The sequence below is a fragment of the Ictalurus punctatus genome, chromosome 12 (assembly GCF_001660625.3).
Source record: "Ictalurus punctatus breed USDA103 chromosome 12, Coco_2.0, whole genome shotgun sequence".
Classification (NCBI taxonomy): Eukaryota; Metazoa; Chordata; class Actinopteri; order Siluriformes; family Ictaluridae; genus Ictalurus; species Ictalurus punctatus.
Genome location: NC_030427.2, coordinates 8,968,983 through 8,982,231, shown reverse-complemented (window position 1 = coordinate 8,982,231; position 13,249 = coordinate 8,968,983).

Below are 13,249 nucleotides of genomic sequence, written 5' to 3'. Positions count from 1 at the left end.
ATCTGCATAAACAGTTCTTGATGCTTTCAAAAACAGAAAAAATAAGATTTAACTCATAATAATAATTATTATTATATCATGATAATTTAATTCTAATAATTTGAATGAAAAAAGGTTACATTAAAATCTACAGGGTGTCCCATAAGTCTCAATACATAGGGGAAATTAACACTTTTTTTCCTTTTTTTTTTTTTTTTTTAGAGAAATGTCTTCTAAAACTTTTCATACACAGTTTATATTCTATATTTTTAAAAAAAATGTAATTAAGAATGCCTTTGAACAGGAAGCTGCAAGGTTGCGATACTTTAACAGGAAACATGGTGAGCACATCACACACACAACACTGTTGCCAAATATATTAACCAATTCAAAAAGACTGGAAGTGTTGCAGAACAACCGAGACGTGGACGTCCACAAACATCTACTGATGAAGGCACAACCTATGTGGTGCTGGCAAAGACAGTCCCCTATATATGGAGACTTTTGAGTCACCCGGTATTTATACATGGCACATCTTAATTACAGGGAAAGCTGCCATTTTGATCACACTGTTAATAGTTGATACCAATACCCGAGATTCAGTCATTAAGTACCAAAATAACGGATGTGCCCTGATATATGTACGTGATTTAATTGTCCTATTTGTGTCTGAATGAATGGAATAAAGCAGAGCTGAGTACATTCATCAGCTTGCAAATGCCATTTGTGACGCAGAGTCTAATGACGTTTGCTTATATTTCCTGTATTGGCTCCGTGTATGTGTTCACCTCTGAATGTGCCTCTTCATTGTGAGAGAGCAAAAAGATAAGCACAACCATTAGTGTGTTATTTTAGAGGCATTTAAATGGCCTGCCTTCTATGAAGGACTGATTGTGCAGCGCTGTAGGTGTGGGTGCTATCCACTGGGATGAACTGTTCTGGACTGTGCTTAGATATCACCATTGTCTTTCATCATACATCATCCATGGCTGCTGTCTCACCCACCCACTCGCAAGCGCCTCACTATCCCAGCCATTCTTTCGTACTATCGCTGACCTTGTATGTCAAACCAAACAACATTTTTCACAGTTCTTTGATTTAACCCAAAAGCAGCTATTCAACTACAAGACATACTTTCTACTTCTTTAAGTAAGGTGTTCTTGTTACAGGCCATCTGTGAAAATGTCTTTTGAGGCAATTGTCAGAAACACAAGTAGCAGAACAGGAATGCAATGACAACAGGAGCACCTTTTTTTTTTTTTTATAAAAGGTATGGGCTTGGGAGCTTTGCCGCATAGTGCATTGCAATACAATGTTTTATGTAAAACCCTGCAACCCTTTCGGAATTTGTTCTCAGTACAACACTTTAAGGAAGCTAATCATACAAAGAACCCTTAAGAAACGCTTTTCCTGGAAAGTAATGACATACCTCAGCAAGGTCCACACAAATCAGATATACTCTATGTGCTTTTTGAACCCCCACCCCCCACCCAGAAATGTATTTTGTAACACTATTGATGTTTCCGAAACGATATTGTTAGTTTGTAATAACAAATCAGCAAAGAGCCCTCCTCCACTGAACAAACTGGTAACACCCAACTATTGCCTCGCAACACAACGCTTGATTACTGCTATTTGACTGGGAGAGCACACGTAGCTTTGAAGAAGAAGAGAAGCAAGGAACAGTAAAAAAACAAACAAAAAAAAAACGAACGTATAAATGTAGAAGGAGGTAGGGTAATATGGTGTAATCTAGCTAACTACACTCCACATACAGTATATTGTAGCTAGCTAGCTAATTAACTGCAGTTTAGCCATAACTATCAATATAGCAAGTTAGTAACAAACAGCCTTGTATTATGTTAGCTAAATTTGAGTTTAATAGTTCCAATTATTATCAACAACAAGGTTGTTCAGACCGGACATCGCGTTCACACTGTGCACTGTTGGCATGTTAAAATCTCACAATAAACGATAGGTATATGTGTATAAGAATGAACGATGTGCATTCATTTGGACGGTTATTATGCCCTGTGGAAATTGTTTTAATGAAACAATCATTTGATCATAAATGCTTGTGGATGTTAGATACATAGATTAGGCAGATAGATGGATGGATGGATGAATGGGTAGATAGAAAAATAGATAATCATGTAATCAGGGAAATGATGTAACGTCACTGCGGATGTAACAAAGCTGGGGTTTTTCCAATTTATTTATTTATTTTTTAAAACTTAATTTATATATATATATATATATATATATATATATATATATATATATATATATATATATATATATATATATATAAATTTATATATATATATATATATAGTGAATCATACTTATTCACACATCAATTCAACACCAGCCCATGATATTAAAAACTAAAACGATGCTAAAACTAAATACACACTAAAGGTGATGATTTTCGAAAGACAAAAACAAAATCTATTTCTAAAACTATTTATGCACCATTAAAACTAACTGATACGTAACTGAAATTGAAAACCAAAATAAATCATAAAATAAAAATACAATTTTGAAAATTATAATAACCCTGTCCTAAAGGTGCTCAGCGGGGTTGAGGTCAGGGTTCTGTGCAGGCCACTCGAGTTTTTATGCGCCAACCATTTCAAACCATGTCTTCCTGGAGCCTATGCCAGGAGACACCCTGGATAGAGTGCCAACCCATTGCAGGGCACAATCACACACACACACACACACACACACACACACACACACACACACACACACACACACACACACACACACACACACACACACACACACACATTCACACAATTTAGAGATGCCTGTCAACCTAAAGCACATGTATTTGGATTGGGGGAGGAAACCGGAGTACCTGGAGGACAGGGAGAACATACAAACTCCAAACATACAAAAACAAGGTGGAGGCAGGGATCTAACCCCTAACCTTGGAGGTGTGAGGCAAACATGCTAGACAAATGTAGGTTACAACTGTTAAAGAAAAAACAAACTGACATTCATTTTAGGGTGCATGATTTATTCTTATTTGAAATGGAGATTGTATTGGATCTAACCCAAGGAAATTGCTTCATTCTATGGCATGTGAAGGTAATGTGTGGATCAGAAGTGCCATGCCATCAAATTATATCAGTATAACCAAAGGAATTTATCTTTCTGGAGACCAAAAAAAACAAAACAACAACCCTAAACTCAGGTCAAGACACGACACAAGGGAGGTAAATTTATTTGAAGTTCTAGTGTATAGCCTTGGCCTCTTCTTGAAAGATAATGAAAGACAAGTTGGGGTCAGGGTGCTTCAGAATGAGTGCAGTGGTAAATGATCACTTGAGAACCAAGAAGTCCTGGGCGGTTCACATTAGATTGCTCCATTTATTCTTTAAAAGTGAAGTGAGTGGTGCTTTCTGATGGAAGTGGTACAGCGCTCCTCATGAAATGTCAATTAAAATTGACAAACCCTAAAAACCTCTGGAGGGCCTCAATGCTTTGGGCGGTTGGCCATTCTGTGACTGCCTGAACTTTAGTTTCATCCATGGTAACACCCTCCTGTCCCTACTAATGATAAACCATATGCTGTTCTTCTATGGAACTGGAATAAAACAAAATGTACACTATGACAAATCTACCTATCATGCCTCGGAGGATGTGGCAAATACCCCTGGAACAGGCAAGGGGTGTTGACCAGACCATATGGCATTATTAAATATTCATAATGTCCCAAGGTAGTCCTAAACGCAATTTTCCACTCATCACCTGCTTATATTTTTTGACCAGGTTGTAGGCTCTATGAAAGTCTAAATTAGTGAAGATGGTGGCTGATTTTTTGCTGTTCTAGGGTGAAAGTCACAAGGTGTAGTGGATAGCAATATTTCATGGTGATCTGATTGAGAAACTGATGGTCAAGCAAAAGGCCCCCTTTTTTTCTGAACAAATAAGAACCCTGCAAATGCTGCTCCTCCTCAGATCAGCTTTCGTTTTTACGACACGCTCGCTCGCAGTGTCCGTGTTTATGACAGTAACGGCACGCATCTCATCTCGTTGAACAGATCATCATAGCGGAAACATAAGCTTTTACATCTGAATCTCTTTCATAAGCCGAAAGAGTATCGGCAAGACCACTGAGGTGTAAGGCACGCCAGGTGGGTTTCAAAATCGGCAGCACCTTGCGTAAGTCAGTCCACTGACTAACAGGAACATGGCTTCCAAGAACATCAGATTTGGAGCTCATCTCGCATCCCCCATACAGCATGAATGTCTGAGCATAACGCTGAGTGTATTCCATTACAGACTCGGTTTTACTTTGTTGACACTCAACAATTTTATGCCAACACTCAGTACTGTCCACAAAACCACGAATGTGCTCAAGGATACCCTTCATACATGTCTGTATCCCTGTGACCGACGCGAGTGAATCTTTTCCTTTACAGCCCTCGTAAAAATCGCTCAACTTCTCCACTTCGGTAGACAGAAATATTTGAGAGCATGTAGCAATAACATCCAAAAGATGCAGGTTGTACAACTTGCTTTTACGTGACATCAAAGTCAGAAATGGACTCATGAACATTTCTCTAGGATGTTTAAAATCCCATGTCATTTTATGTACTTGCTCAGAGCTCAAAGGCCGTGATTTTACCGTCACTTTAGCCTCCTCCTGCCCTTTTGGCTTTGATTCTTTAATCGACATCAGTGGCTGCTGGATCTAACCCAGAGTCACCTGACTTGTCATCAATTTCAAAGCACGAGTTTGAAGACTGCCGTGTCTTTGGTTTGATCAATTTAGTCGTAGACAACGTTTGTTTTTCCAAAACCTCGACTTTAGCCTGGAGAGAGTTATTAGCGTGTTGGAGCTGCTCACAAGTTTTTTGAGTGGAGATAGTGGCATTTATGATTTGCACATTCCTGCGTCAATGTAGCGAATTTCTCATCTCTATCTTGAATTAGGACAACATGCCATTGTCTAAACACTTGCACAGCTGCCTCAGGGTCTTCACGATTGACACAATTCTCCAAAACTGGAAAACATTGCTCCGTACTGCACACTGTCTGCACTGAAATACCAAGATCTTTACACAGTTCATCTTTTTCTGTCCACACACTTTATCTAGCATTTGCCCTAGCGCTTTCCCAAAACTATTGTTATCAGCATAAGGCAAGAACACAGCTGGTGAGGAAGGCTCTCCAGCACCCTTAGGATCCTGAACACTTGTTGTCATTACTAAAATAAACAACGCAACTCATTCGATCGAGAAACTTCCACTAGACTTTTAAGTCTAACTCATTTATTTTAGCTAGCTTCACTATACTGATTCATCAAACATCCAACTAGTAATTCTGGATACGATGACCCACTCACTCACCTGACATATGCTTGTTTCAAGACCACCAAGGACAGGATCACCGAATCAGGTCAGATAGGTGATGTCGTCTGTCATCCGGGTCATCAGACAGAGTACGTCCTATCCTGCCGACAACACCAGGAACTGATGTAAATCTTTTCTGAATGATTAAAATGCTTCAGCTTCACCAGAAGTAAGATGTTTGGCGAATCAGGGGACCAAGAACCAAGGTATAGTCAAAGAGATGGTTTATTATGCGAGCAGAGACACCCTGGGCATTACAGCGTTTCGTGGTCTCAATCTTAGTCTAAAACATGAGTTGGATACAGTTGGCTTTTGTACGTGCAAGCAACATACCCAAGACCAGTTAAGGAAAACATGACAGGAGAACAGAAACCCAAAAACTTCATGAGATCATGAGTAAGCAAAAATCACATGAATCATAATCATGGAAAATAAGGAAAAATATTTCACAGTACCTTGCTTCAGGGCTTCAGAGATATATTTTTCCACGGCTTTGCGCTTGGATGGGGTAAAAGCTAGGTGAACAATGATAGGGTAATAATAGATATCAGATGGATAGCACAGTCTATAAAGGGAGAAGATCATGAATATCAAAGAATAGGGCAGCACAACTTAGGTTGGCAAAATTGCATCTGAACAAACCACAAAAGTTCTGAATCATTATCCTTTGGATTGATGAGACCATAGATAAGTGTAGATGTTTGGTCATCATGCACAGCACCATGTTTGGCAAAAACCAAAATAAAATGCATGACCACAAACAACTCATACCAACTCTCAAGCATGGTGGTGGAGGGCTGATGATTTTGGCTTGTTTTGCAGCCATGAGACCTGGGAAACTTACAGTCATTGAGACAACAATGAACTTCAATTTCTACTTTCTTGGTCATCAGTCCAGTAGCTTAAGCTAGGCCAAAATTGGGTCATGCAACCAAAAAAATTATCTCACTCACCCCAGCAAAACGACATCTAAATGTCTATACAGTGAGGGAAAAAAGTATTTGATCCCCTGCTGATTTTGTACGTTTGCCCACTGACAAAGAAATGATCATTCCTCACTGTTCACATGATCATTGCAACTCCACGAGGTGAGATCTTGCATGGAGCCCCAGGCCGAGGGAGATTGACAGGTCTTTTGTGTTTCTTACATTTGCAAATAATCGCACCAACTGTTGTCCCCTTCTCACCAAGGTGCTTGGCAATGGTCTTGTAGCCCATTCCAGACTTGTATAGGTCTACAATCTTGTCCCTGACATCCTTGGAGAGCTCTTTGGTCTTGGCCATGGTGGAGAGTTTGGAATCTGACTGATTGATTGCTTCTGTGGACAGGTGTCTTTTATACAGGTAACAAACTGATATTAGGAGCACGCCCTTTAAGAGTGTGCTCCTAATCTCAGCTCGTTACCTGTATAAAAGACACCTGGGAGCCAGAAATCGTTCTGATTGAGAGGGGGTCAAATACTTATTTGCCTCATTAAAGTGCAAATCAATTTATAACATTTTTGACATGCGTTTTTCTGGATTTTCTTGTTGTTATTCTGTCTCTCACTGTTCAAATAAACCTACCATTAAAATTATAGACTGATCATTTCTTTGTCAGTGGGCAAACGTACAAAATCAGCAGGGGATCAAATACTTTTTTCCCTCACTGTAGAAGAAGAAAATAAATCCAGGCCTTAACTCCAGAGAGATGCTGTGCATAAACAAATGTCCTTAAATATCAATGACCTGAAGCAATGACGTAAAGAAGAGTGGGCCAAAATATCTCCAAAATGATTTGAGAGCTCCTACAAACTTAAACCCTTAAACTATGGAAAGTATTCACTTTAAGCTATTGTTGCTTAAGGTGGTTCTATATGTTACTGAATTATAGGGTGTACTTATTTCCCTCCAAATGGTATCTGAATCTTAATTTACCTTTGGGGGAAAAAGACTACATATTGAAATCTGCTGTGATTTTTGTTCTCATCTGAGGTTATTTGTTTGTTGGTAAGGAGCACACTATTGTTATTTAGGAACTGATCACTAAAAACATAGCATTTGAAGGAGAGTCTACCTTCTTTTTCCCATTAAAGTATACATATATCAAATCCACCTCAGGCCTTTCTACTGATGTAGAAGCGATGATTATAACTGGGGGAGATATACAGGTGGGATGACATTCAGGAAGCAGTGATTTCAAGTTCAAGTTAATACTTGGGTTATTGTTCTGCAGCCATGGTAATCCCAAATGATGGGGTAGTTGAAGGATTCAGTGATAATAAGGGAGGTCACCTCAATGTACATGCCACTGGCATTAGTGTGTATGGGGATAGTCTGGTGGGTTGATGACTCTCAACTGGGTTTCCATCCAGAGCTTAAACATGGATAGAGGGTTTCAAAGGTTGTGCAGATGGTGAACTGTGTTCAGGTCTATGAAATTTCTGTGTGCTCCAGTAAGTAAAGCTTTAGTAAGTTACTGGACTACACCAGGAACAAGATTTTTTATTTTATTTTAAATATGCAATAAGTCGTTAGATTAGTGATTATGAAGTATCACTGCTAAAATTACACACTCCCCAATCTGCAAGGATGTATCTCCAACTAGCTTTAACATTGTCACTCTGAGTCAATTTACACCCATTCCCTGAGAGGATTTAATGGAGACTGTGGAGCATTGAAAATGTTCTTCTAGATGTTATGGTGACAGCCCTGCTAACTTTTATGAAGAAGGTATTAGGAACTGACGATGCTTATCTACAGCCGATCGTTAATGAATTTTTAATATTCCAGACTACTTGAAGATAGCATGTGTTCAGCCTTTCCAAAAAAAAACCTAAACAAACCCTGACCTTAATCAAACTATACACAATAACTATAGAGTCTCTGATACAATTGATGGTGGTACAGTAGGCTTAGTCAGTGGGCTTGTATCTTGGGAACTGCTCTTAATTTTTTTTTTATCTTATTGTATTTATCTAATAGGAAATTCTCAGTCCATGGTGTCAGTTTTTTGTCAGTTTTTTTTTTTTTTGGGCGCATTTTATTTTCACTCTATATGCTTCCCTTGGGTATTTTTAATTGAACATTATTATGTCTCGTTTCAGTTTTATGCTGCTGTACTTGTTTGTAAAATGTGACAGTTTTAGGTTGGCCAATCTAACTAAATGTTTTTAGTCATTAAGGACTAGATGTCTTAATTAGGTTAAACTAATTAGATTAAATGAAAATAAAGCATTCTTGTAATTGGCCATGAAAGTATTTGAAAGGATTTCAGGTAGCCCTTCTGTACTGTCCAAGGTCTCTTGGAATCTATTATTAAATCCTTTGCCTAAAATGTAGCAATATTTTTTTTTTAAAAAAACAACAACTCTTTTACTTGAATACATAGTTCAATCCTACATTGTACTTTTTCAATCCTACATTTTATAAGAAATATTACTAAAATTAGACATGCATTGTCCTTTCAAGATAAGGAGACAAAGATCCATGTATTTGTGTAATCACATCCAGATTACTGCACTTCTTTACTTGCCTTATTCAAAGATTTCGGGCTCGTATCCAGTTAGTCTAGAATGCAGCGGGTCATCTTATTATGAAAACCAAACACAGGAATTTCACATTTTAAATGGCTGGCCTTATGCATACCAGGCCTTGCATGGAGAAATTTCTAAACAAGACAAGCTGTGCAACAAGGCAAGCAGTGATATCTTGTGAGATTCTGAGAAAAAATATGTAGTGAGCATTGTAACAAAAATCCTTGGCACTTGGCACAAAAATCCTTGGTTGGTTCTCCATCATATTTATCAGCAATTTGGAGACCAGTGCGAGGACCGAGCACAGCTGCTGCAGGGCCAGACTGTTGGAGTTTCTAACATGACCGTGATCTGTTATTGATCTGCAGTGTTGCTCGCCAAGAACATAGCCCTGAGCTGTGACTGCTTGATGCAAGTCCCTACAACTCATTGCACCCATACTTGCAACGAGGTCTTCTTGTACGTCAGGCAGATCGAGGGTTGCAAATGCAATTTTATTAAAAGAAACGATAGCAAAAGTCTGGCAATCGACAAACAGACATAAACTAGGCATAAAATTGTCACGGTTCAAAGTACAGAGACGGAAGCAATCGCAGATTCTGAAACATTTAATAACAAACAAACAACATACAAAAGACTCTACAACGAGGAAACAAAACACTGTGGCAAAGACAAAATACGGCAGCATAGACAAAGGTATAGTGAGACGATAACATGAGACAAAGAGTGCACTGCAAACTGTGACTATATACAAGAGTGCTAATTACCAGGAAAATCAGGTGCAGGTGGTCATGTGACAATGAAGCAGTGGCTGTTGGGAACTGCAGTTCGGAGTTCCCTTATTGATTTCATGACAAAAATAAACCTAATGCTAATTTACAACTAATGTACAACTGGTATTTTATGATTCTGATGAGAATCCCCATTCTTATAAAATTCTAATAAATGGTATCTGCATATTGCATTATGACTACAAATACAGTCATAACATATCTACAAAATGTCTTATTCAGTTTATCATAAGGCCCACGATAGCCTACTTTACTGGCACTGACACTAATTGGACCTCATGTTGAGAGACAGCAACAACAGACTCCAAATGGAAATGTCACATTTAGAATCAGCACTAAACCATTTGTACATGTACCATAAACGCAAAGCTGTCCAATTGAGAAATTGTTAGTCAAAATAGATTTAAATAAACCTCAAATTAAAGGCAACATTCTGCACTTTAACTTTATACTCATTGCTTCATTGCAAAAGCAGTATGTTGTTGTAAAATCTCCGTGCGTAAAGGGCAAGACCGAAAACCACTTCTGAAAGCGCGTGATCTCCGATACCTCAGACGTCACTGTCTTATAAACCGTCATGAGTCTGTAATGGATATCCTGACATGGGCTCGGGAATACTTTGGTAAACCTTTGTCAGTCGACACCACTCGCCGCTGCATCCACAGATACAAGTTAAGGCTTTACTAAAGCAGAAGCCATACATCAACACTGTCCAGAAGTGCCGCTGACTTATCTGGGCTCTGTCTCATTCAAGATGGACAGTAGCACAGTGGAATCGTGTTTTGTGGTCTGATGAGTCAACATTTCAAATAGTCTTTGGACAAAACAGCCCAAGAGGAAAAGGACCATCCAAGCTGCTATCAGCGTCAGGTCCAAAAGCCAGTGTCTGTCACGATATGGGGGCATGTCAGTGCCCATGGCATGAGTAACTTGCACATCTGTGAGGGCAGTATTAATGCAGAAAGATAGTGTATGTACACATTTTGGAGCAAAATATGCTGCCATCCATTGCAGGACAACGCCAAACCACATTCAAGCACATGGTTGCGTAAGCAGAGAGTGCGGGTGCTAGCATGGCCTGCCTGCAGTCCTGTCCTGTCTCCGATTGGTGCATTATGAACGCAAAATAAGGCAACGAAGGCCCCAAACAGTTGTGCAGCTGAAGAAATGCATAATGGATGAATGGGTGGAAATTTCGCTTGCTAAACTTAACCAACTGGAGTCTTCAGTGTCCAAACTATTAAAAGAAAAGGTGATGTTACACAGTAGTAAACAGTCGACTGTCCCAACTTTTTTGCAGTGTGTTGCAGTCATCAGATTTGAAATGAGTGTATATTTTCAAAAATAGCTTAAATTCACAAAGTAAAACCTCAAATAATGTGTTAATAATGTGTTTTCAGCATAGTACAGGGTAAACTGAATTTTCAAATGACACTTTTTTAAAAATTTTCCATGCTGTCCCAACTTTTTGAGAATTGGGGTTGTACAGAGACACGAACTCCACTGTAGAATACTGAAAAAAAAAGAAAGACTTTCCCTTGAATCTGTTTCACTCAGTGTGGAATCATATCACTAGCCTTGCACTTGCTGTGTGGCTGTGCCAATATCAATCATTTGTTTACCCAGCAAAATTCCAGACCAGAAGGGGACTGTAGTGTCATCCTCAGATGTCCACCCTCCAGACCTGATGCACCACTTGTCTCTGTCCTCTATTTGAGATTTTTCCAAAACACAATAAACTGCTCGATCCCTGCTGCACAGAAACTTAAAACACAAAAAGCATCAATGTCAAATGCTTGAATGTCAAATACAGCTCACCAGGCTTCTCCTTGCTTCATATGAATTTCTCAGTACAATATAATGACATATAAATGTTAAAGCACTCGTATATACGAGTATTTACTACGGCTGCTTCTAAGGCCAAACAGACTTCATATAAATCCATAATGAACTTTTTCACACTATTCGTTGTTACCCAGATGATTACGGGTTCCCTTCTGAGTCGGGTTCCTCTCAAGGTTTCTTCCTCTTAACATCTTTTTCCCTCGCCACCGCTCGCTCAATTGGGATAAAATCGCACATTTAAAATCTGTATATCGTGTTTATATGTTTCTGTAAAGCTGCTTTGAGACAATGTCTACTGTAAAAAGCACTATACAAATAAAATTGAATTGATTTGACTTGAAAATATGTCATGCTTCCTGCTTGCATGAGCCCTAAAAGCTACATCTCTCGTTATTGTTATTAGTAGGACAGCAGCCAGTTTAAGAAATGACCCGAATGCTGAAACATAGAAAATGTGTTCTATCAAGATTTTTCTATAGTCATCATTTTTAGTGTGCACACGACCCACATGTCAACCATACTCTAATTATTTCAACTAAAAAATATCTACAAAACAGGAAGTTGGCTTAGAAATGTAGCATTAACATAAGTGTATATTGAATTAATACATATGAGGTAAAAGAAGCAGAGTTATCCGTATGTGCTAATTAAACTATGAAGTTGATAATTAATAGGCTAATCTACATAATGATGCACTATCATTTGGTTCCTTTTTGCTAAAATGAATTCTTGCAAAATAAATAAATAAATAAATGTTGTATTAAGCACTGAATAGAAATGGGGACAAACTCTACAGCTGAGTGCAGACATTTTCATCTCTTAGGGCTTTAGAAAAGAAAACTGTCCTCAAAGTATCAAAACCAACTCCAAGAAGGTAAACATTTAATTATCATTACATATAACATATAACACTATTTGACCATTTTACATTCATGAAATATAACACACTAAATGAATAACTGTGAAACAAAAAACACTAAATGTCGTGCGTTTATAAATAAATTGGCTTGATTCCTTTTGTCCTAAGGGTGTGCAATTTTTTTTTGTGCACATGCAGAAGGTGAAATTTATTTCCTATAATGTGATAAATCTTTCGATGGCAGAGGAGTTTAAAATAACTTGGATTTAAATGTCATTACATACAGTATGCTGCTGCATATGCCAGTGTTTGATGCACTAGATTGGAATGTCCTACAGGTAGAGGTAATACATTACATTAGCGTTTAGATTTTATATTAAGTGGCAAAGAGGAAAGCCCTGCTAGGAAAAAAAACAAAACAACATTTACTCTCAGATTGAAGAGATCTGTATTGGAGCACTTTGTATCTGATAATAGTAAGACGTGTGAACAAAATACTTTGCAACATCTGGTCTTCAATCAAACAAAATGCTTGTTACACCTGCCCTACTCTTCACTGGCTCCCCCAGCATGCATCCACACTCAAATGGGCCTACCGATCAATAGCGTCTCAGAGTGAATAGTGCACAGTAACACCCCCTCCTCCTCAAAATTTAGTCTTGAGGCTCTGAGTGAAATTCCCCATCTGAAGCCCGTTGCAAAATAATTCAAATACAGAAACATTAGATGTATAGGATTGCCTAATTCATTGTGTGACTGACTATGTTGTGACCAGTGTTGGTAAATACCAGCATTTACCCCAACACTTGTTCTTAGATGCCCTCAGTTTTGTTTCTTCCTACGACTATCTCGCACGTTGTTCTGATCGGTTGCTGGAAACTCTGTCTTGCA